Here is a 23,552-nt window from a genome sequence, read left to right as displayed (position 1 = left end):
TATAAAATATATTTCGATGGATTAACGTTCTTCGTTGCGAACGGCCCTTCAGTTCGATATAATGTATTTAAATTTGTCAGCGAAGCGCGCGTTTCGTCGAGTCCTTTCGTTGTTCGTTGACGTTTTATACGCATCAATTTAACGCCTCGTTTACAATCCGCGCGGCTGACCGACAGCATAACATTCGACTGCCGGGTCACGAACGTGACAGACGTGATCGGAGTTTTACAGTTGGTTCTGATAATCGATGAACCTTGAAGTAACGCGAGCCGTAAAGTTCAGGATCACGCTGCGAATTTTTTTCTTTTTTTCCGATTCGTCGCACGCGTGCCGCGAACGCTGTTTCACTTCTGCTGAGGAGGTTCAGCAGAAATTGACGACGCGGAAAGTCGCGACGATCGCGTTCTCTATTAAAGAGACGAAACACGCTTTGTTATTGGAATGTTAAAGGCGTTCCGCGGGAAATTTGTTTCGCGTTCATCAGTTATCGACCGATCGATGATATAATCGAGCGCGTGGCCTTGAGAGTCGCAACGATTGAAACGCGAAAGTTTGTCCGGGTTTAAGTTGCTGTCGCAGGCTGGTATCGTTGAAATCGATTGGCAAGCCGTTGTCGTAACGATGACGTTCGAGATAAAATTCGCGATTGGACGAGTAAGTTCGGGCGGAAACCGTAACGAGGCCGGATCGTGAATTACGCGAGCTATACCGATCGGCCGCCAATCTCCGTACCTCGCGACCGACCGATTGTACGGTGGCTCGTGCCGCTTAACGAGTCTCCGTCGAGTACTTCGTGCATATTTCCCGGGCGTTGCTACTCGATTTATTCAGGGCAACGACAACAACAATTATCTAATTGGACGGCACATTCAATGCAAGATATTAGTAATTAAATGATCGTGGCTGTTATCCGCAATAAAATAAATATTAATCGGCGATATATATCGGCATTGTTTTCGAGCGGGTTTAAACACGCCAGGAATTATTAACTTTATCGTTACGATCATTTAGTAAAAGAGTTTGCGGTTTTATACATCACTCGTAAACAGGAAAATATTATTTCCGCGGCCATTATCGTATCGGTATTACTGGTAATTGTGTCGGCGGGACATTTAATCGTTTGTTATCATTAATTTCGATGATCCTCTGCGATAAAAGATAAACGATGCCTCTCTCCTTCCTTTCTCTTTTAATTCTCTTTAATTTTTAAACACGCGATCTAGGCTAGTTTGTGACAATTTGAAGTTATAGTTAACGAGAGGGAGGAGGAAGGGAAACAAATCCGCATGAGCTCAGCCGCGCGAGTAGTAGTATCAACGACTCGGCAGACATGCGTTTCCGTACTCGATAGATAATTAATTAACTTGTGAAACGTTTTGCGTTCCACGTCGAAGATGCATGCTCGTCCTTTCTCTTTGAAGATTCAATGTTTCTTCGTTTCTCGAAACAAATGATATATGTTTAAAAAAATATTTTTTTCATATCGCGCTTTTGCATTTAATGAATTTCCGTTTTATACAATATTTTTTTATATGTATATATATCATTTTGTTGAATACAAGTTAAAACTTAGAGTTTCAAAATGAGAAATACTACAAACAAAGAATAATTGCTCCGATGAATATCGGAGTACTAAGATTTAATTAATGACGTTGTGGACGCAGTCGTTCGTTTCAAACGAATGCATTTTTCAAGGAAGTATCGAAATGCCACGAACAGATATTGTGGGATTTTCGTTTCTGTTCGTTCCTCGCGCTTTGGAATATTGTATATTGTTTCGTCGACGTGCTACCGAGAGTAGAGGGTAGTACGTGAAGCTTGGTTTTACAGGTGTGTTAGGTAGTTTGTTCGTTGGTATTATTTTTTTCGCTAATTAAAAGAATATTGGGTCGGAAATGAAATTCTTAATAAAAGAGATTTTTATAAAGCAGCCGCATTGTAGTGTTTCCTTTATTGTTTTTGTCTTCTCGCGGTTTTTCTGTTATTCACAAAAATTGTAATTGTATAAATTAACGAATTAAACGCGTGTAGAGAAAGTACTCAGCGATTCGCCGACCGTTGCTCGTTCCAGATTTCGCATTACAAAACACGTATTACGTGTTTGTTTTATCATCGTGCAATTATTAGATGTGTCGGCTATTCAAGTATATTTTTTCCCGACCTCCTTTATGAGCGTATTAAGAACGAAAATTAGTCGTAATTAATTATCTTCGGATAATCGTAGGCTATACACAATACTAAATAAAAAAAAAGAGAAGAAGAAAAATTTACGAGGAAGGAAAAAATGAAAAAGTTGAAATCGTCGAGGGTCGCATCAAGTTTTCGTTCCCGAAAGATCTAACTCAATTTCCGCTGTCACATTCGTTGCGTCGTTCTGTTAATTAAAAGGCTGTTAACTTTCCCAACCGGGCTGTGACCGTCCCGTTTTATTTTCAATATTCGACAACGTGGCGCGTCGGCCTCGTTCTGTTTACGAGCGGGGAAGTTCTTGGCAAGCCGTGCTCGAGGAATTATTCACCTCAAGAAACAGAAGTCATGGTAGTTATCCGCGGTACTCGTTAACAACAACTTGTAAGTTCGGACAATTATTCAGCGGAGTAATTGGACCACCCGAAATCCGCAGGTCACGTACTTCGAGCTTTGACTTGCCAGCAAGAAAATAATTTTGTTTGCTCCGTTTTATTCGTCCCCTCGCTTTCGAATTTCATCCTCTCATCTCTCTCTCTCTCTCTCTCTCTGGTCGGGCAAGCGTTCCACGTCTCCGCGAAACTCTTCGAAATCTACTTTTTTTATTAACGAATCAGCAAGCGGACGTTCGAACTTGGAATAATAAACTTAACGAGAAGTCGTCCGACAGTCAAATACGCGGCTATTTCGAAACTTTTGATTCACGAGATTCTCAACGAAATAATTATCTCTCTATTAGAGAAATGTTTCCCCGAGTACGCGTGGTTGTAAAGGATGAATAATACCGTTCTTGAAATATCCTTCTTTTTGTTTTTCGCCTACGGTCTGCTAGTATCTTTAGAGCGACGTTGCTCTTCGGATAAATTGATTAAGCTCGCGTATAACGTCACGCCGCAGTGTACATTGTATTCGAATCGTCCGGTTGGAGCCAGATTCCGGTTCGCCGATATTTTACGGCGAACATATGTGCGGTGAATTGAAATTACTATCTCCATTAATCACTGGCTGTCCCGCAGTCTCGATTTCGCCTGGACGGATGATCAACGAACTGAGGATATTCAAGAATAACTAGTCTCTCGAAGGTACCACCGATGTAAACGTTTAATCGATAGATTCTGCAGACACGGTCGTCCACGAATCCGTAGCCCACGCGTGATAATACTAGTTTTATCTCGGGTTACGAATCATCCAATAAATAATCACTGAGAACTGGAGTTTCACCTAATCGAACATCTCGCGTCACATCTTGTTTACTTGTCCATTAGCGTTTGACCCGAAGGAAACCAGAGGGTGAATTTGAATAAATTTTCTCGTTAAAACTTTGCCTCTTCGAAAAGAAGAAGAATAGAAACAAAAATGACGGAACAGAGGGAGAGAGAGAGAGGGAGAGAGAGAGAGAGAGAGAGAGAGAGGAAGAAAGAGAAATGGGAACTTGGAATATAGTTAAATTTGCAGCATTAATATCATAAATAATGATTTATCGAACTCCGCCGGTATTTTTTCATAACTCCTCTGTTTGAAAACATCGGTGGCCGTTGATTAAGTTCTCGTTAAAAGTTTCCTTTGATCTTATTTATTTCACTCGACTAACTCACGCCGCTCGATATTCACTCCGTCAAAACGAAGTTAATAAGCATGTAAAACGAGCACGTTGACGTCGAAAGGAATTTCATTTCCCGTGTTCACGTTTCTCCTTCGTCTTTCTTCCTTTTTCTGTGTTTGCGAAACATGGCGCATTTACTTATAACTACTTCAACGAAATAGTCTGTGCGGTTTGCTGGTGAAACAGCGACGAGCGTGTGGAAGAAAGAGAGAGAGAGAGAGAGAGAGAGAGAGAGAGAGAGAGAGAGAGAGAGAGAGAGAGAGAGAGAGAGTGACTGAGGACGGGGCAGAGGAAGGAAACACGAAATCATTTCCCGTAATAAATCATCCTTCAACATCGCGACGAAACATCAGACACGACGCGACGTAAAAACGTCGAAATACTTGTCTCGCTCTACTTCGGTTTCTGTAGTCTCTGTACGAGCTTTGCGCGATCATTTCGCGAGACACAGGTGTCCCGTGACTCGTCAACCGACTGGGAGGTTCTGATTCCCCGTGTAAAAACACGTCGAAAAAGAAAGAATGAAATTTGTTCGTTAAAGACTTTGTTTTCGAGAGGATCGAGTTTGAAAATTTATCGAGTACGCTTGAACTTATCCAAGTCTGGACGCGGCAGGGAGGAACAAAATTTTCCTGCAAGATGCTCCGTTTTCGAGAAAATCGAGTTTGAGACTTTATCGAGTACACGCGCACTTGAGGTAATTTTTAACGAAACATATTTATTTTCTTGAAAACGACGTCCTTCTAAAACGAGAAAACTTTTCACTCTACACTTTTTACTTGCTTTTGCCCGTGGAATATCCTCGTGTCGATTATTCGCGCCTGTCCAGCATGGAATTAGCCAAATTCCAACTGTACACGATTTTCTCGAAAACGAGAGCTTTAACGAACAAATTTTACTCTTTTCTTTCGGCGCGTTTCTACACGTAGAATCACTTTCCAGTCGGTTGATCACGAGTCGCGGAACACTCTGTACATACATACGTGTATATATATATATATACACATATATGCATATAACCAGAGATCGGCTGTGAAATTAAGGTAAATGCTTACTTCCATCCTGCGAGCGCGCCGTATCCCTTCTCCCTCCCATTCGTTTTCCGTTGGTCGTGGACTAACACCCTCTGAACCATGGCCTCTCTTTCTCCTTCTCTTCGCGATGAAACCGCAGCCGCAGCTATCAGAGGAATCCGTGCACTTTCAATTAAAGTGACGCAGCTCGGCTGCATTAAGGGCGCTCGAGGCTCTACGGCGTTATAGCTTCAATTAAGGAATAGAGGATGTGAGGGAGGGAGGGATGGGCCGGGGCGGGGGAGAGGGAAAGGGTCGGGGGTGGAGGAGGAGGGGGAGGGGTAGGGGGTGACGATGGTTGGTCTGGCAGGTTCTCCGGCATTTACTTTAAGGCTCCTCGGAAAGGAACCGAGCATCCGCCGGTCGCGTTCAGGCACAACGAGGATGAGGTACGCGACCGCAAGGCTGAAAAAAGAACGGTCCGAGTATCTAAAAGCTCGACAAAGTTTCATTTAAAAAGCTAATTAACTTATCCAATTACCGTCTCGCTAGCCTAGAGGACTAGCGGCGTCGCGATTCGCCCCAGAGAGAAGGACGGGAAATTCAACGGGCTTGCGTCGTCCGGTGCCTTTTTCCCTTCGCCTCTTGCTTCTTCTTCTTCTTCTTCTTCTTCTTCTTCTTCTTCTTCTTCTTCTTCTTCTTCTTTCGCCCTTTTTCGGGGACGAGTGCCGCCGAGAGGATCTTTCACGAAAATCGCTGAGGGGACGACAGAGAGGTGGACGAGCGAACTCCGTCGGGATTGAGAGAAGAAAGAGAGCGGGAGGAGAATCAATTTAGTCGCGACTGGCCAATCTTTTATGAGAAAGTGCACGGATTACGGATCGTAAGAAATACAAATCGTCCCCCTTCCTGGTGAACAGCGCGCTGATCCACCGGATTGATGGTCCCTCCCTCTCTCTCTCTCTCTAGTCTCTTCTTCTTGTTCTCTAGTTTTGGGCATTTCCCGGACGAGCACGTACACATGCGACTCGCGAGTTTCGCAATTACGTTCTCGCTTGCTATCAGTGAATCCGCCGCGAATACATGCGTGTATATACGTCTGGTTTTAGCAAGTCGAAGGGCTGCGTTCGTATACGGGAACGTACGAAACGAAGCGACAGCTCGGAGATGAGTTATCCGAGACATATTTGTCGATCGTGGCTGGATTTAGCCGGCTGAATTCAAAGCGAGGTCGGATTAAACGCAGCTATTATAGTCGGTGGCCCGATTGATCTGGATAATCCCGTTACTCGACGATTCTTTTTTTTTTTTTTCTCGTCCACGGCCGCGCCGTTGCTAGCGTTGCCTCTAATTCAGCCGCCGCGCTACCGACCAGGTGCTGCATGGACGCAAATAATGACGCGCCGGAGTAAACCGACAGACAGACCCGTCTGGATTTGCGGCCTGTGTATCCACACGTGAGAAAATATCGTGTTTACTATGCCTGATCAAACAGCGCGCCGGTGTATCGCGTTCGCGCCGGCTATCTCGTGCCTCTTCTTCTCTGTCCCCGGTTTATGCCACTCCACGGCTTCTCGCATGCAAATGCACCGGGCCTGCCTGCCGGTATATCCGAATCGCGCAAAGAACGCGCCGCTGACAGAAGATTCTGTCGACGCGGTTCGATTTTTATTCGCCCGCGACGAATACACTTGGACTACTTTCCGCCCTTCTGTGTTCACAGCAAACAGGAATTTGTCGAGTTTTCAAATTTTCGTGGCCAGCGCGATTCCCTCTTTTCCACGCTTTTTCGCGGTGTCGCGCGAGCCATCTGTGTTATTAAAAATTGAAATTTTCCGTACATATAGAATTTACGTATCGGTGGCATCTTTTGAAAAGAAATGTTTCACAGGACTAGATAATCGTGTTGATCGCACTTTTCGTATCATTGTAGGAAACGGCGGAATAACCACGCGTTATTCGCGATGCGCGAACGAGAGGTTAAATTCCTCGACGTGACTCGCGCGTGTGGAACAGCCGTCCAATTGTTTGACTATATTTTGGTCGATTTCACTGCCGATTTCGAGCACGGGAATTTTTTCGTTTCATTTGGCCAAGCCAAAATAGAGTTAGGACGGCGTGCAATTACACGCACGCGTGTCGGAGTATTAACCTTTTCCGGGGGATGGGGGAGGGGGCAGGACTTTGGCATCGTGACCTGACATTCTGGCCCAACCCTTGCCGATATTTCGTGGGGCACATACCGGTCGTGGAACGAGCGTCGCGTACGTGGATCACATTCTCCTTCTGCACCTCGAAATGCGCCGCGGTTATGCCAGGCGTCCGATGGGGATGCACTTGACCACGCGACGACGCCATTTTTAACCGCAAGCAAAATACTACCGTACTAGTCGTTGGAGATTCCCCTCGTTTTCCATAATACGCGATTTACGTGGCCACATAATTTCGGATAAATGCCCGGTGAAATTTCTGCTTTATTCTCTCATTTCTTTGCATTACTGCATTATTATTTTGCTTATCAGGGGGATTTTGCTCTTCGTAGTCGATAAATGAGTCAATAACGAGAGAAAAAAATATAATCTCGAAAAAATATAGAAACGAAAGTTGCACGCTTCTCGCCTGTATTTGTGAAGATTTTTCCTTTGTAATTTATCCGACGTTCGTACTCGAATACTTTCGGTATTCGAAGCACGCGCAATATTACGTTCGATGCTCTGCTGGCATTAATCGGGAATTTCCACGGGAGAGCGGGAATTGGTTCAGCAAGGATCGAAGAAATTTCGCGGGCCTAGAAGAGAAATTTATGCCGCGGAGGGTAATATCGTCTCAAATTACCCGGAGATCGTGCATAATTCACCGGTGTCACCGCGAAGTACCCTCCTTGAGCTATGATCGCTTTATTATCTCGCGATTACGCGCACCGGTCCATTTGCATTAATTATCCTCCACCGTCCGCGAAATAGAGTCGCGCTCGTCCGGTTCTGCCGGTGACGTACTTAAGCAACCAGTAAAGGATATAATAAATGTACCGGTCAGTCCTGGTAACCAGAGCTACAATTGCCGCGCAGCGCCAGATAAGAAACGACGAAGGCAAAACGCTTAGTTGCTATTTAAAGCGTAATCGCTCGACGAAAAGTAGCAAGCCAACGAGTCGGGATTTTTCGTTCTGGTGAAAGGATCGGAAGAAGAAAGTCTAAGAACGGAACCACCTTTGCTCGCGATTTAGATGTTGGAAAAAGTTGAAAAGATAAGTTGACGAAAATCTTTTCGAGAGAACTTGAAAAAGCTGTCCCTGTCCTGTGTTCGAATCACGGGAAATATTAGACGAGAGATATCAACGGCGCGCAAGATAGGTCGCATAAAATGGTCGATTTTACTAGGCTCATAGCGAGGCTCCTCGGTTCATGGCGCATCGACAGCTTGAAAATAGCTCGCTAGTAAAAGGTATTGTCGTCGGAACGACCGCGTTGGTCACTGGAGAGACCCTTTTATATCCCGACGAAAGACACGAACCTCCGGAGAAAGGGCGATCGAGCCATACTGCAAACTCTCGTGTTATAGTAGAACCAATCTTCGGCCATCTCGCCGACAGCCAACGGTGGTAAAGGGGGAAACGAAGGGCGGAGTGGCAGAAGGGGCGCGGGGAAGGAAAGATGGAGGGCGGAAAAGCGAACTGAGAGAAAGGAAAGAGATTACCTCGCGTAAAATCAAGACGGGGCGACTTTTCGATGTTCGCGAGCCAGTCGCCGTGTCGACGAGTTCCTTCCTTCCTTTCTTCTTTCGTCGTTGGTAATTCCCCTTCATCGTGCCATCGTATAAGCTACTGGTCCTGACAAACAAAGGACCTCGGTACCGGATTTTCCTCGCTCGAACGGCGAACACGTTCACCCGCAAATAGGGCGCGCATCCTGCACGCGATTTTCGCGACAGTCGAAAAGTTGGACAAGGACAAGGCCGTGCTGTTTCTAATTTACACCGATCACCTTTCTCACCCACTCGTCTCTTCCTTTTGGCAATATCGTGTACCTTCTCTAGACTCTAGATTCGATCTTTATATCTTTCCTGCGTTCAATTTCAACTCTCAGCTGCCATCATTGGTGGTTACACGAGTTACGATAATTTATACTTGAATTTACTGCCTACTTCTATTCGTCACCGAATAACCTGGACGATTTAAGAGTTGAATCCAGGTTCAGTGTTTTATCGGTCGTCACGGATATGACAAATTGTGTCTTAAAAATAATCGTGTAGAGAGTTAATTTCATCACGTGATTCGATACTTCCGCTCATTCTCTGTCTACGACGAACTATCACAGGATATAATTACTTTCTACTAAAATGAATTCGTAATTTTTTTTATTATATATTTAAAAAAATTTTTTTCTTTTTTAGAGTAAAGTATAATAAGTTAAGTTCGCGTTTGAACTTGAATTTAATTTAAAATTAATAAAATTATATCTTAATGTTTTATTGAAAGAACAATTGATGGGAGAGAACTTTTTTTTTTAAGAGTAAAGTACACTGAGCTAAGTTCAGGTTTGAACTTGAATTTAATTTAAAATTAATAAAATTATATCTTGATGTTGTATTGAAAGAACAATTGATGGGACAAAACTTAAAAAAAAAATTTATTTTTTTAGAGTAAAGTACAGTAAGTTAAGTTTACGTTTGAACTTGAATTTAATTTAAAATTAATAAAATTATATCTTGATGTTGTATTGAAAGAACAATTGATGGGACAAAACTTAAAAAAAAAATTTATTTTTTTAGAGTAAAGTACAGTAAGTTAAGTTCACGTTTGAACTTGAATTTAATTCAAAATTAATAAAATTATATCTTGATGTTTTATTAAAAGAACAATGAGATGGGAGAAAACTTTCTGTATAGATCGTCAACAACGAAGCTTTCCAAAAATCGAAAAAGTATAAACGTCGGCTTCGAGCTTCAAGCTTCTCTCGATCCTCTTTCCTTTTCTTCCAATGATCACAAACGTAAATCATTTTCGTGCGAGTTTTCACGCGCCGCGATCGATGGAAGAGAACACTGGCAGGTGCGGTAATTTTTTCCCTCGCCGCTGCTCGCAGCTTGGTTGAAGAGGAATTCGTCAAGTAATTTTCGCGAGCGGAAGAGAGCGGAGACAAAGTTTGCGGCTGAAACGAAAGGGGGGAGGTCGCAGGCCGATAGTAAACCAAATTAAAGACCTCGCGAGGGGACGGTAAAGCAATTTCGTAGTCCCGCGGCGCGTCGGGTGAACGGCAAGCGTTTCTACGTTACTGGATGCGAACGTTGGCGGGTAGAGGGTAATGGCGAGAGACGGAGCCGGGGCCGAAGCGTATCCTTTTCGCTCATGTTGTCTCTGCGACCGAGCGTGACGAATTCTTCCCGCGCGTACGTTCTCGCGTGAAAGCTCTGCAGACGTTCGAACGTACACGGAGAAACGGCTGGCTGGAAGTTCCGGGCGCGTACTCTCGATTCTCGGGCGAACGACAGAGTCGATCCTGATCTCCCGTATCGTGGAAACGTTTGCCACGACTCGGTGAAAAACACGAATACCTCGCGCCGAGTTTAATGGAACGTTCTCTCGGGGACGAGTCGCAGCGAATTGAAGTAAATTCGCCGGAGAATTGAAAAAGGAGAATATTTAGGAGAATATCCGCCAATTTCACGTCGCTTCGTTTCGCGCCGCTGCCGATTTTATCTCCCGAAAGATCGTTCGTTTTTTCTTTTTTCTTTTTCAAATCTCTCGTGCGCGGTTAGCGATGCCGGGAGCATTGATGAACGTTGAGTGATCGATGCCACTAATGATGATGAATTTGCAAATAAAATTGCGGCGCGATATGGAAGAGGAGAGGAGATTCTCTCGGATGAATGAGACTCGGTTAAACAGATCGATGGTCGGTGTAAGAATAATTCAATCGTGGTTGCCAGTGTACGGATTTATGGAGAATTTATGCGAATCGATCGCGTTTGGTTGCTGTAAATGCGAGTCTGCTACGTGCAAGAGGAGGATCGATCGACGCCGCGCCGGTGGAAAGCTTCGGGACAAATTGTTTTCTAGGAATAACGAGAAGCTCGATGTAAAAACGAATGTGGGTCGATCGATGATTCGAACATCCAAAGGAAAAAAAAAAAGAAAAGAAAAGAACCTCCCGACAGTCGTCGGTTAATCTGCGTGGAAGATGGAAATTAAGTTTTTGCAAAGTTCGAACGAAAATCAAAAGTTGTCGATAGTCTTAAGGAAGAGAAGAAGGAAGAAAAGAAAAGAAAGAAAACTCGACCTTGCCTCAGACAACGTCGTTCCCTCGCGAAGGAATTTCAAACGATTTCTGGAGAAAAATCGTCCCGTCAATTCGACGCGAGTTTCAAAATTTATGGAGATTCGGGAAAGTTCGGTTCGCGCGTTATGGATCCGCCGGATTAAAGCGTCGTATCCTGTCGGTGATGAATTATTATGGCTTATGGAGAAACTTATATGAAATTCTGTATTGCCGGCGTGACTGCGTCGAATTAGAATACCTTGCGATATCCAAGCTTTTTCCTCGAACCTGTGTCGTTTCGAATAGCCCTGTGATCATTCAGAAAGATATTGCTTGAACAATTTATCTCCTCGAAACGTCGTCGTGCAAGACGAAATAATTTGTCCACGTATCGTGCACCTTTTCTTTAATAATAAAGTGCCAGCGCACTTATTAACTCTTTGACGCAACGATGATTAAATCGATCTTTGAAGCTCGAGCATGGAAACTTTCCATCTTCGCCGGTGTAACAGAAGATCTGCGAGCAAGTTTCTAAATTCTCACTTTCAACGCGACTTCTGTCGTCCTTGATATTCGATCCGCCAAGTATCCACTCGAAACGGCCTTGTTAAGAAACTTGTCTCGGCTAATTCTATTAGCCGTTCACGCAAAGCACGTTTTCTTCCCCATCATTATAAACCCTGTCGTCCCATCCCGTGTTTTCACGACGCCTTTTCGCGTCCAACGACGATACGTACTGTACGTAACATGTATCCAAGCTCTCTTCGTCGACTCTGTTTCTCTCGTACCTTCTGCCGTTACAGGAAAACATTTATTAAGTCTTCAACACTGCGGAACAGGCGGCGGTCTATCAACCACTGATCTCGTTTACCTCGATCGCCTGATTAATCGTCTGATTACTGCGGGAAACACGCGAGTAAAAAGCTTTCCAAAACTCATTCGACGAAATTTGAAAACTATCATATTATTGATACGTTACAAGCGTTCGAGTGAAACGATTGCTCGGGGCAATCGGAAAGAAAGTATTTGCTCGAATCTGTCAGATATAGGATAGCCGGATTAAATATTAGGGAACAAATTGTACGAGATACGTCGTAAATTGAGTTCGTAACCGAAGGAGAAATGAAATTCGTGTTGATTATGGCCGACCATTTATCTTGGAAGAAACGGCTGTTGGGAAAGTTTCCCCGACGTATATTATTCAGAAAGGGAGATCAAATTGATTCACATCAGGGGGCGAACGATAACGCTCACGAGTGTTCAATGAGATCGTAAACGATGCATCGAGCAACCCGTATCCATTTTTACGACGTGTCTTTTCCGCGTTGCTTTTCCGCGTTATGCTTTTTCAAAGCGTAGAGCAGTTTATCGATTCGACGATTCGCCTTTCGGACGCGACAGACGCGAAACTAGGACGGGGGAGGGGGGTTAGAGGGAAAGGAAACTTGTTCGCGTTCGCGTTCTTGGCTCTTCCGGCCAGTTAAACGAAAGCAGAAAGCATAAAGAAGATAATCTGCTGGTAGCGTTAGCTCGCGAACGAAAGGACGAAGGCCGTCGAGGCAGGAAATCGACAATGGGAAAAGGGCGAAACGAGCGGCGATGGAACGCCGCTGCCTGACGCGGGGAATTAGAGACGTTTTACTTGGGCGAATGGAAAGCCGGTTTAATGCCGCTTATCTCGTTAAAATTCTGTGGAAAGCGTTTCGTGGAATTGTATCCCGGGGCCATCGGCGCGCCCAGCGTGCACGTACGTGTACATCGAATGGGAAGCGGTGGGGTTGCCTTTCGGGGTGGTGGTTCGCCTTTCCGTTCGCCACCTTTACCACCTTCGCCTGCTATCCATCCCTCGCATTGCACAGGAAAGCCTTTATTAAGTCTTCAACTTTGTGGGACGCGTGCCCGTCCATCATCGCGGAATTGAGTTCCCATGCGGCCGGCTAGCCCGTCGGGTTAACACACATCGACGATTTTCTGGCCCGACGTAATTAGAAATCAGGTTGATGTAAAATCAAGCCCGTTCGTCGAGCTTTCAGCCGCGTTATCGGCTGGCGGTTCTCAACCGCCAGCCGCAAGAATAGTCATCGAACAAGCACAACTGACGACTCGCGACACGAGCTCTGCTCGGTGTTCTAGAAAATCATTTCTCCCCGTTCTCCCGTTACTCAAGCGAGCGCGCGAGAATTTGATTTTCCAACGGCGGCGTCGGGGCGTCGCGATTGGATTTTACTTTTTAATCTTCTTCAATTTCTTTCTCCAACTTTACGTGCAGAGGAGCGAGCGCGCGAAATCAATCATCAAGTTTTTCGTCGGCGTCGTTCGAAAACGTCGGCGGATGCCTCGAACGGATCGAAGGAGCTTTGCACGCGCGCGCGCATCGATAAACGGGGGCAACAAATTTCGGGACGTCGATATTTCATCTAGGCAGAAATTACACGCACCGTGAACCGAAGCTTGTTGTCGAGTAGAGCGTAGAGTGTTGGTGCAAGTTCAAGTACGTATCGCAGATACGTTTTCTTTCCCCGATTTTAATAGATTGCAGTTAAATCCAGAATCATACTCCCACTCGTGACATTTGACTTTTTGCCGAACTGGGTTATCCGAATTTGCCCGGTGATAAAAATACCCAGCCATCGGACGGAAGGAAGCGTGACGTTACCTCGAACGTCGATAATTCCACACGGAGCGGTATAAATGGAAACATTCTACGACCGATGCATATGGTATCTGAATGGCAGATTTATTACGTACACAAGGATATCGGAGATATACGGGGACGCAAGCGCGACGGATTCCCTCGGGGGCGGGAAAGTTTCCCGTGCTCGTGGTGTATTTGTCTCATTGTCGGAGCGTCGCGACGCGTCGTCGAGAACGTCGGGAAACGTCGCGCGCCACGTTGGAAAAAGAGAAAGAGAAAGAGAGAGAGAATCGTCGGAAATATTTTTCTGATCGTTCCATTCGTTCCGCTTCGAGTCGCGAAAGAACACGCTGAAACGAACGTGAAAAAGCGTGGTCGATCGAGCGACGTGGATCGAGAGGATGAGAACGAGGTGATATTCGGCTGTCGTGATTGGTCGGAAAAGTGGTGAGAGATCGCCAAGAGGGGAAAGAGGATGAAGGTAAGGTGGCTATTAGAATAATCGTGTCTCTCGGTCTTAAATTTCGGCCGGTGACTCCGAGCAAATTCCCGTGCAAAGTCTACTTTGCGAAGTAGCGAAAGTCGGCGAGTCGCTGGCTTCGTTTTTCTCGGCTCGTGGCGAAAGTTTCGCGTGTACTCGTCTTCTGGAGACTGAAGGAGACGAATCGAAGCTGGTTGGCGGAGGCTGGCCGAGAAAGAGAGAGAGAGAGAGAGAGAGAACGAGAACGGAAAGAAAGCGAAGAAGTCGAGAGTCGTCGGAATACATTTCTCGGTTGTCTATTGGTCCTCGAGATGCAAAGACGTCTCGAGGAGCCACGACGTTTTTCTAATCTCGAGAGAGAGTGAGAGGAGCAGACGTGAAAGGAGAAAGTTGGCTAGGAGAGGTTGCGAGGACAAGTAAGAGAAGAAAGAAGAGGAGAAAGAAGAAGAAGAAGAAGAAGAAGAAGAAGAAGAAGAAGAAGAAGAAGGAGTAGAAAATGATGCGGGAAAGTTTCATCAGAGTTCCCCATCTCCGACCGGTTCTCTGACGCTGTTGCAAACCGAGCTTGGGAAACGACACAAGGAGATATTTTATTCAGAAGACTCATATGAGAACTGGCTATATATGGTGGTTTTATTATTTAGTTGGCGATCTTCCTTCGCGTGGAAACGAGGATATTCGCGGTGGAGTATTTTGCTTTCGCGGTTTTTGCGGTTTCGTATAGAATACACTTTCATCGCGCGAGCGTACGTAATACGAAAGCATCGGGATGATATGAAATATCGGTCGACTATCGGGTATATAATGTAATTTCAAATATATAACGCTAAATAAATATCGAGGCGCAGTCGCTTCGTGAAAATAAATCGAATCGTCAATGTCACCGGTATGCTAATTTTTTGTTGTACTTGCGACTTACATGTACCTGTCTTCGTTAATGTTTCAATTCCCTCTTGTCTACTGCGAGTGCATAATTTAACCGGGTTTTTTTTTCTTTTTTTTCATTTATTAGACCATGGGGTATCAAGTATCGATTATTCAAGGATCGATTATTCAGACGTAATTCTCCGTCATTGATTGCCTTGCATATGCAAAGTGAATTATAAATTTTTTTCTTAACCGAGCCGAAGAATTTATAATCTATATTTTTAAATGAAAGCTTAAAAGCAGTATTATTTCGTTATCGTAATTTAATTTTCATCGAGTTCGATTCCCTTAATGCTCCCGCTTAGAAATGTTATCGATTATCGATTACATGCACGTTCGGGCAAACGAACTGACGTTTTATCCTACCGTCAATTAAGACGCGATTAAAAACGAAGATGCAAAAAAATCTGGAATGGTATCTCTGAAATTTCGATCGACGGCGCTGGCGAACGGAACTGGCCGAAAGAAAGCAAAGAAAAAGAAAGATATTCCTTTGTGAACGTGTCTCTGAAATTTGTCGATATCTTTCACGTTTCTGGTATTCATTCGTCGCTGTCCATTACGACGGGCTGGGTGGATTTCCGAAACGCCACGACTTTCCCCGCGATTATAGTATATACACGTGATCCCATTCGAAACTCTGAAGTACGTAATGAAAGTTCCGCTATTCTCGATTCCTGAAAGATTTCACAGTGGAGCCCGCGCAGGTGAATGCGCGCCCGCCGCTTTCGTGACCAACATCGTTCACTTTCTCGCGATTCAGGAAACCGTCGGTTTAATCGAACTATCGTTAACCGAGAGGAAGCAAAAATTCGTGAGCCTGTGATCGTGCGCTGCCTTTCCCACACAGAGAAACAAGAAATGGCAAAAGGAAAAAAATTGAAAACGGCGAAAGAGTGGGAAAGAGAGGGAGAGAAAAAGAGACGTATTTGCGGTAACCCGTAGCTTTTTTCCGAGCTTCGCAATGGGCAGGCTTCGCCATTTATTTCAATCCGGCTTTTCGTCAGTTGACGGCCGACTTTTGAACATTCACGAAAGAATAGTCCACGGCAAAAGTGCTTAAATCTCGGGCTAAAATGTGCATTCGGGTCGCGCGGAGGCCGCGCAGTCGACGCAACTTTGAAGCACGTCCGACTTTTCTCATATTCGGTTCTCTCATATTCGCCGGGCAACGTTTCCCTCCCGTTTACGTGCTGATACACCGTCAAGTACCAGCTTCGTCATTAAAATTGATTCGTATTAAGGGAGAGGCCGGCGTATCGAGAGACGAAACGAACGGAATATTTTCGATGCAAACGAGCCGCGCGTCGTATTTTGCGCGATTCCCGCCCGACGAGAGATCGCGATTTTCAAAGCGAGACTTTCAACAGACGGGCGGAATCGGATCGGATCGGTTGCACGATGAAAAGCGAAGGAACATAGCGGAGGACAGGGAGACAGAGAGATGTGGGAGAAAAACGACAAAATAGTGGGGCAGGTGGAAAAAGAGAATGACACGGAATAAAAGGATGATGAAAAATCAAATCGTTCCGGTTTCCGCCGCTATTTGAATTTCCAGAGATGGTTGCGCGATAGACACGAATCAATTTCCAGGGAAACGCCGGACGGGCGATGTTTGCAAAAGTAAAAAGTTCGTGGAAAGACTCTCGTGGCTCGTGCACGCGGTCCCTTCGATCCGCGCAAAGTTCGCGGACCGTCTCGCCTGTGTAGAGCAATTTTTTCGCCCTCACCCTTGCTTCCCTTCTTTTCTTCTCTCGTTCCCTCTCAATTCCTCCTTTCCCTCCTCTTTTTATTTATAATTTAACGTCGCCAGGTCTCTAGCCGGCGCCGATAACGCGCACGCGAGCCGGAATTCCTTACGTGCGCGTAAAAAAGCTGCCCTCACGTGCACATTGACCGAACGAAGCGAGCAAGCGCAAAGGAGCTGGTCCGCTTTATAATCCGTCGCGCGGAAACCAGGCCTCGGAGAAGCGACGCAGGCCTGCGTCGTTTTGTGAACAGTATATGGTTTTATTTCTTCATTCTCTCTCCCCGCTCCGTGTGTTTGCCTCTCGTCTCTTTCTCTCTTTCCCTTCTTCTTCTTCTTCTTCTTCTTTCTTTCTCTCTCTCTCTCTCTCTCTCTTGCCACTTTCTTTTTCTGCACCGAACAATCGTCCCCTACTTTTACGCGCGAGATGTTTGCACACGCGCGCGGTCGACGACGCTGGCGTACGCGAGCTCGCGCGTGTAAACGTACCCTCGGCGAGATTCGCGTGCACTCAGCGGAAAATAGTTCCGTGAAGTCGACCCCGTTTTTCATTCCACGCCGTTTTCGTAAACAATACGCCAGGGTCGAACAGACTCCAATAAGTAAATGGCTTCTTAACACAAGCGTGGCTCGCGGAACCGGGCTTTTCATCGAGCTCGGCAATCTCGACGACCTTTGTCAACTCGTCATATGGCGAACAGTCCACACAGCGAGGATTTTCAATGCGCCTCGATCGACCTCGCAGCGCTAGCCTGAACAGCGCCAGATTGTTAAGAAAAATATTCCTTTAATTGCTTTTCCAGTGAACATACCTCGAACGGTGCAAGTGAGGCTATCTAAGTATCTTTTTTTAATTGTAACGATGCAAAAAATACTTTTTGCCCCGACACGAATGGGTAAAAATATTTTTCTCCAAGGTCATGTTTCTTCTCATATAACTATATATTTTTTTCATCATACCGTGTAGCTGATAAAGAAAAATATATAAAAAACATTCTCTTGATAATTTAAGTTTTACATTTATCTCTATCAGAGACACCGGCCAAAACGCGTCAATCGAGAGCCAAATAACAAACGTAACTAAAGTTGTTTACTATTCATTACATCGTCAATGACAATCTCTTCTAGTAGCTTGAAATTTCGATCGGTGTACTGAAATATTTGTCAGCAAAATTCATAATGGAACACTCAACGCAAGAAAAGATCAATATGATGCTCATTTGTGTACATGTGCACGAGGTGAGTTACAGTTTCTTGCTCGATTTGAATAGCTACTTAAATACGCAGCTTAAACCGTGGACGGTTTTAACTCGTAGGGAAAATAAACTCGAGGTAAAAATTGTCAAATAGGTCCCGACTGCTAATTAGCCGGTAAAGCAGATACTTAACGTTTATCCCATCCGCGTCTGTTCGTCCTAGTTGCACGAGATATTTCCCCGGAATCTCCAGTTACAGTTCTCGACTGCACGGATCCCTAAAACTTTCGTTGTGAACAATCGTTCGACAACTTGAACTCCGCGTCGCGTGTATCATCCACTCTGACGTAACCTCTATTTTCATTTTTGTCTGGGTGTGCACGGTCTGCGCGACGCGTGCTCGAGATCGATCATGTCGACGTAGCAGACGCGTGCGTACGCTCCTCGCTGGCCGCTGATTTTCCTCGTTCCAACGTACCCCTTTTGCCAAGCCAGATCCCTGTGCACGAACTTTGATCCCGGAGCATCGACGACTCATCTTTTGTTTCTTTCTCTGTCTCCCTGGTCTGACCTCTCCCACATCCAGGCTGGTTGTCTCTGTTGTCTCTGTGCGATTCCATCGTGCGCTGGAACACTGTGACCTATCTCTCACGGAAATCGATACTCAGAGCCCGAGGATATCGAACTCTAATATCCTCTTCTGCGAGCCGTAGTCACATCGCCGGCTTTGCCGACGTTGAAACGGTTCATCGTACCGTGAGTTTCGGATATAGTCGATGTAACCACTACGCGGGACGCGGGTTCTGCAGGAAATAATCGGTCGACTTTTGTCTCTGCCGGCGGTGGATTGAAAATATTACGGGCTCGGATATCCCTCACGGTTCTCGCTCTGCTTTCTTCGTAAAAGAAATTCGATATTGCTTGTTCTCCTATCCGCCACATTTTTCCCTAGCCTGCCACCCCCGCGGGTCTTCTGATCGTGATTACTGCCGCGCCGTTCCTCCGCGACTCCTCTCCATCGATCGGTCTCGGCCCGATCATTGTTGTTATTTCTCCAATCGTTCGAACGTGCGCGATTTTCGATTTTCGACGCGTCACCTTTTTTTTTACCTCTGCTCGCACAATTAACGCACGTTTCAAAGTTCTCAAAGAGAATCTATCTGGCACGATTTTACGTTCGCCGCTCCGCTGTCGTTCACCTTGCCCTTGTCGATCGTTCGGTAATGGACGAAACAGCGATCGAGCTGGTTTCACGCGTGTCATTCCGCTGTATTTTTCCACGGAAAATAGAAAGGATGAGAAAGGGGTGGCGTGGGGAAGGGGAAACAGAAAGACGGTGTTCGATGGTAAAGGCGACGTGAAAGCGACGACGCTGGCCAGCGCGAGAGCGTTGAAAATGGGGCGAGGGAAAATAGATGAGCGAAGACGACAGAAGGAGAAAAATAGAGGGATGAAGGTGAGAAAACCGCAGCGTTTGCTACAGCGTGGCCGTTAAAGAGCGCAAATGGGGGATGGGGCGAGTTCGAGAAAGGTGAGTAAAGGAAAAGGAGAAGAGGAAAAGGCGAACGTGGACCTCTGGGAAAAGGAGGACGAGGAGGAGGAGGAGTAGGGGGTAGGGCGATGGGGGTGGGGAAGGTGATGGCATCTAAATGGAGATGTCTTGTATGCAGAACCGCTCCGTCAGAACGATAGCAGCAACTGGAAAGCCGTGTCTGCTTCGTACAGAACTAAAAGACAAAAGTTGCTAAAAGGGAAATCTATCAGAAGTCTTCCGTTATACTCTTCTCTCTCTCTCTCTCTTTCTTTCTCTCCATCTTCCCCGAGCGTTTCTCGATCGGATGAGTTCGGCCCGCTTTTTTCCGCTGCCTTATCGTATGAACAACAGAAGAGATTCTCGCGACCCCTCCCCCGCTCTCTTTCATCCACTTGCGAGCGTAGCGCGCCGCTTCGCCCGATCGTCTTTCCCCTTCCTCCCTCTATCGTCGAGCATCGATGGGCTCGATCCCATTCGGCGGTCCTCGTTCTTTTTCCACGTGACGATCCTTCGGATGTTCCGATGACGCGAAACACCGATCCGATGCTCGACTGTGTTGCATCAGAAGAAACGGCTTCTCCGGGGAAACTTTGCAGCCGTTGCCGTGAGTTGCCTTTCGAGAAGTTGCAAAAGCTAAGACACTCTTCTCCCCTCTCCACCTTTGGCGACTTATCGTCGCTTGTCGACCTTCGATTCGGCGTTCGCGTGACAGCTTTGCGTTCGCCGTACACGCGCCCACCTATATACTGTCGAGCTTACATACATATCCAGATGAACCGCCGCGTGTAGCGTATGTGTGTGTGTGTATGTGGTGTAACCATGGCGACACGTTTTCGGAAAATATTGTTTCCCGTATCTCCTTGTTTGGAAACGACGCGACGAAGAAACGAACTTTCTCGGTGCCACGTTCGAAGTGGCCAAGCTTGTCCTGACAAACGAACGTCGGGTTTGTTCCCTATGTATTGACGAGTGAACTGTGCGTAGTAAAAAATGCTCAAACGCGGTCCTCAATTACAGGCAAGGAGTAGATGACGCTCTAATTATGTCTGGCCAGCCAACTCTTCGTCGTTGTTTAAACGCACCACAGTACTATAGATGCAATAAGCAACAATTTGAGCGAGCAATGGCTCCGAAATCTCTAAATTTGAAACGTTAGAAACATTAGTGACAAGTTTCTTTTGGGAATATCGAAATCACGGCGGTCAACTGTTTATCTTTTTAAGAAATTGCCTCGTTTTGCGCGTCGATTAAATGAGACGCTTCGCTGATTCCGATCGATCCCACTGCCCCTCGAGGGACAACCGCGAAACCCGTGAACCCAACGGAATCAACGTGTATCGACCTCTCTCTCTCTCTCTCTCTCTCTCGATTTTTCGAAACGATGCCGGTTAAATTAATCTTCGGAGTGACTTATCTCCGAGAAACATTCTCGATGCTCGTTGACTTTAATATTAATACAATCGTCCATAGGAGAGCGAGTTTGTGGTGGTCTCACGGAGAAAGTGGACGTGTACTATCGCCGAGCATTGATTTTTCCTAGTGAGTGCTCGCGGCAAGAAGCGAACGGGTAAAAATAATCAACGATGTCAGTGGTTAACGCTTGTTCAAATATTCAGTCGCGTAGTTATCGAAACGTGTAAAGCTTCTTGTCTTTCTCTTTCTGCCTCTCTCCCTCCCTCTCTCTCTTTACCGGCCCTTTAACCGTCGCACTTTCTTTCCTTGCGAATCAACATCGTTTGCGGTCGACTATTATCTTTTTACGATCGTGTTCGACCACTTACCGATTATTAAATGCGAACAAATACCTACATGCATATATATATATAATCGTCGCGAACCCTCGTATTTATCTTTCCCCGATCTACGTGGTTTAGTGGCGTGTAAATTGCGGGAAGAAGTTGACGCGGAAATATTCGAATCAACGTTGTTGAATCAACTCTGACTTGCCAAGGTAGTCTCACAAAATGTTACGTGCGTACAATTTTCATTCTTACAACAACCGGCGAGAGTTTCACGTGCCGCGGTAAATTTACACGTGTATTCTCGGAACTAGTCCAATTTATTATCGCTCGTCATCCGCATCATCTCTAAATGTATTCTACCTCGTTCCTATGTCCGATATTTCTGAACAGAAGTAAGTGCTTCCACGAATCGCGGGAAACGGAAATTTCTGGCTGGTCGTGTGCGATTTTAACCAATCTGCAGATAGTATTAATAGAAGAGGTGCTCGCGTGGGGCTCGAGAGAGACGCCTGCTCTCGGTAGTTCGCTCTCTTCTGAAGTACGTCTCTTTGATACCTTATCCGACTAAATGCCTCCCTTTCTCCTCTACGTAGATCAAGCGACGTTGTTTATCTCCGCATCTCATCCCCTGGTCTTTCACTGAGAAGGACAGGGAGCGATGGCAAGAGATAAAAGAGGTGGGCGGGGGAGGGGGAGAGAAGCATTTATCGTTAAGTCAGGATTTCTATGTTCGTTTCTTGGCAACACGCGATCTTCCGGCTGTCTCATTAACTCGAACGTTGAACGGAGTCGTGCACGTCGCGGATGTCGTTAATAAGCACCCTCTCAGTCGAGGATTTACAGCTGAAGGTTCGCTCGCACGAAGCCGATTTCCGGCGTCGTAACTTTCTTCTTATACGAGGTTCGTGCTTTCTGTCGCCGCTTCTTTCTCGAAACGAGCTCTCGATTAAGTACACGCGTGTCGATATATATATATATCGAGCTCCAAGAGTGTAACTCTGGCAATCCGTTTCAAATGCATCGTGTCAAAGAAATCGCCACTTTGGCGTAGCTTACTCGTCGAATCGTCGAATAATTACAGCTTGAAACGTTCGTCTTGTTACTGCGAAGAGATCGCAGTTCGATCATTTTGATCGTTCAGTTTGTTGAGATCATCGCGAGAAACATCGAAGACGGATTGGTAATTACGAACGAGCTTCTCCGGGACGAAAATTCGTTTGGAAGCTCGCGGTGAAGTTTCAAAGAAGGTGAGATCGAGCGGAGAACAATGCCGGATTCGCCCCGGTTCTCGTAAAAGCGGGTAGACCTGTTTATCTCTGGATCTGGCCTGCAGATACGCTGCGAGATCCCTCTTTTCTCGGAGCACTTAGGTCCCAGTTGTTACACACGACGTCCTCGCCTACCTCATTAAAGCCTCGGCTGCAGCTACCGGCTGGCGTCCCGGCCGGTACGAAGATACCTGGCGGTAGACGCGTCTTCGCCGCCAGCAATTCGTCCGGGGCTTGTCGTCAGCATCTCCTAGATGCTACCTTGCACCCCCTCGTTCTCTATCTTGTTCGTTCTCTTCCTCCGCCCTTCCCTCCCTTATCGCCGGGGTCTCCCTCTCTTTTCGCCTGATTCGCTGGCATTGCAATTTTTCCGAGTAACGCTGCGTGCCTAATTAAATCTGTCACTCTCAGCGGTGCAACGCCCCGGAAACTTAACCCCCGTGAGCCTCGTAACACCCGTTGAAAACAAACTGCGCGCCTCGAAATAATTTACCACGACGTTGGGGGTAAATTCGAGCCTCTCGTTATCGCGTCTTTCCTTTGTCTATCTCCTTAGTTCCCTTCGTACGCGACGTGATCGGGAACGTGTTTATTATTCATTCGCGGGAAAGATGATAAAGGATTCTCTGGAGGGCTACGTCGAATATTTGTGTCCGGGGCGTGTTCTCGAACGAAAGGAGAAAGCAGAGAGAGAAGAAGAAGAAGGGAAGGAAGCAAGGGTTCCTAAAAGATCGTCGTGTAAAATTTACGCACCTAAGAGGCTTAAATCTACGCCATCTGTATCATGTCATCTGCTCTTGAATCTCGCGTTTTGCGATAAATTCCGCTCTCGGATCAAGTTTATCGTTCCCTCCCCGTGCAGAGAAAGAAAGATCACCACGTTCACCTGTAACTACACACCTGCGTCAATTAATCCCGTAAATTATCATCTCGCGCGTATTTGCAAGGATGGTAATTCTCCT

General features: G+C 46.0%; 1 protein-coding gene across 7 annotated transcripts in view; it reads left to right on the top strand.

Annotated features, from left to right (window-relative positions):
* The window catches only part of LOC122532625 (agrin-like), a 437,045-nt gene that overhangs the window by 61,527 nt on the left and 351,966 nt on the right, over positions 1 to 23,552 (top strand). The gene's annotated exons all lie outside the window — the stretch shown is intronic.

Source organism: Frieseomelitta varia, unplaced genomic scaffold, assembly GCF_011392965.1.
Source record: "Frieseomelitta varia isolate USP_RPSP 00005682 unplaced genomic scaffold, Fvar_1.2 scaffold_462, whole genome shotgun sequence".
Taxonomy (NCBI): domain Eukaryota; kingdom Metazoa; phylum Arthropoda; class Insecta; order Hymenoptera; family Apidae; genus Frieseomelitta; species Frieseomelitta varia.
This window is presented reverse-complemented; position numbering and strand designations above follow the sequence as displayed.